This window comes from Penaeus japonicus, unplaced genomic scaffold (assembly GCF_977035675.1).
Source record: "Penaeus japonicus unplaced genomic scaffold, GWHDUDI00000001_assembly GWHDUDI00000028, whole genome shotgun sequence".
Lineage (NCBI taxonomy): Eukaryota > Metazoa > Arthropoda > Malacostraca > Decapoda > Penaeidae > Penaeus > Penaeus japonicus.
In genome coordinates, this window is record NW_028234430.1 from 27,302,014 (window position 1) to 27,304,513 (window position 2,500).

Sequence of the window (2,500 nt, forward strand, 5' to 3'; positions counted from 1 at the left end):
AAAAAAAAATGCAAAGGTGATTCCTTTTCAATACCTTGGCATAGATGATGGTGATGATGCATAGTTTACACTTCAGCTCAATAATTTAACTTGCAATAATGCTATCCATTTCTGCAGCGAAACGCTAATCTTGCCTTTCCCCCCTCCCATCATCTCCCCCCCCCCCTCCCCCTTGAGTAAACTTAAGACTTGCGTGTAGCATGGTTCATGTGTCTTGCCAAAATAGATCCTTGTATGCCTATAAGATGTGCAAAAAAACAAAAGAATTAAAAAAAAAAAATCTTTTACCATTTTCACTCGTGTTGCAAGGATTAATTAACAACATCCTTCGGCACTTGGCAAGAAGATTACATACCTCACTGCAGAATTGCTATATACGTAAATTTAACAGATCTCTTTAGAATAAAAAAAAATACTAATTATTATTCATAATCATAAGACGAAGACTTTTGCATACTTGCTCCTAAGGCTAATCTTAGGAGCAGCCACAAGATTTACTAGGATTTCGGGGGCTTTGTGTTCAGTCTAAGTTTTGACTTACTATGGTTTGAATCGGCACACCTTTCTACCAAGGATGATGGTAGACCTGCCTTTTCCACATACCAGTCCTCTGCGCGTAGGCCTCTTGAACTTAGTTCAGGATTTGGCCTACAAAGAAGATAAAAAAATATAAAAAAAGATAAACGATATACAGCGGCGTGTTATGGTTACGTAAAGTGTTCTGTCGAAAAGAAAGGAGTTGGTGTCGTGTTCTCTATCTTCTCTGTTGTTGTTGTTTGTTCGTTTCTTTCTCTCAAGTAAAGAAATAGAGGTGTTCGTTTCATCTTCGTATTAGCTTAGGATATCGAGGGGTTTGATGTGAATGGAACAGTGTTGGATCTGATGTCTACCTCTTTCTCCTCTCTGCGGGAGACAATAAGAAAAAAAAAGAGAAGAAAATGAGCGATCTTTTTTCTCTACGAATAGGAAACAAAGAAGTAGATAGGGCTGGTTAAAGAAGGCGTTTGAGTAAAAAAAAAAGCATATTAATAGGATCTGGCATAGGTGAATTTTGGGGTTTAGAGGATGGTATTCCGAAATGTGCGACGCTGTTGCCGCGGATTCAGAGACTCGACGATTCTTAAAATGGACATCTTACACTTATTTCTTCTTTTGTTAGAATGAATCCCTTTCCTGTCTTTCGTGCCTGTCTTTTCCTCTCAATTTTTCTCTATGTTTATTTTCAGGAATGGCTGTAGCTCCTACTAGAATAGGAGGTTTTAATTCCAGTTCCTATTGCTATCACCAACCTTAGATGATGTGTAAAGAGGGTGGTAAGTAACCCGTTTACCAACAACCTTCTGAATCGTTGCTTCTGGTGCTGAAAAGAACAACACCCACTCGTTGGTTTCCTTCCCAATAGATGGCGCCTTTCGTAAGGGTTAGCTTTAATGTATTTAGATGGATATTGAGCTGAGTTTTTTTTTCTTTCTTTCTTTCATATATTCATTTCATAATTTTACTTGGAGCAATGGACCTAATTTTGATATCCTGTTGTCAATTAGTTATATGTAATTCATCCCACTTTATTTGAGATAATGGCATTTATTTCTCTGTAAGTAAGTTATCCCTCCAAACTCAGTGTCTCATTTATCACATAATTTACACATAATTCAAATTTTCGACTTACCCGCTATATATATATTTTTTTCGGTGGTGTTAGTTCTCAATTATCGTTTATATATATATATATATATATATATATATATATATATATATATATATATATATATATATATATATATATATATATATATATATATATATATATATATATATATATATAACTGTTTAGTATTTGTTTTGTTAGTGTATTACGGTTATGTAAATGGCCGTGTAAATCACAGATTATTTTGGAGTTTGGATTTACAATTTTGTTAATTTAGCCGGGTTTTTTTTTTCGATGAAAGTTATTTTTGAAATGACGAATTATTGGAACAAATTATTGGATTATCACCTACTCATCTTCATTCTTTATTTCCACTGTCATTGGTGATATATTATTTACAGATAAATGAATATATAGGTACGAGATATAAGATGAATTCTCAGTCTTTATAGTTACAGTGACTTAATTAAGTTGCGTTATTTTTTTTCTATAATCTATAATCAAGACATGTTTTAGACGCGTCGGGAAAAAAAGAGGAGAAAAGGAAGAATAAACATCTTATTTTATTTTTCTACCATTTCCGTAGCATACAAATAAATAATAATAATGAAAAAAAATATCTAAGTATAGAGAGAAGCGTTCGAAATAATCATTGCTTTGAAGAGGTTAAAAAAAAAAAAAAAAAAAAAATGTGTGCAGTGAATGTAACTTTCCTTTTTTTCAATTACCTTCTCTCGTCCAGATGAAGGTCCGCTCACAATTAAAACCGACTCGTTAAGAATTAAACAAAATAAAAACTGACTTTATGATTGATCTCTTCGAACTTGATGAACCCTTTTCGAACGCCTCCCC

The 2,500-nt window shown here is 33.4% G+C and overlaps 1 protein-coding gene across 1 annotated transcript in view; it reads left to right on the plus strand.

Moving 5' to 3' along the window:
- The window catches only part of dtn (transmembrane protein 132C dtn), a 49,886-nt gene extending 48,209 nt beyond the window's left edge, over window positions 1–1,677 (plus strand). Inside the window, exon 5 of the mRNA XM_086553757.1 lies at window positions 1–1,677. This exon is cut by the window's left edge and continues 2,477 nt beyond it. The gene's annotated coding sequence lies outside the window, so the exon portion shown is untranslated.
- The last annotated feature ends 823 nt before the right edge of the window (window positions 1,678–2,500 follow it).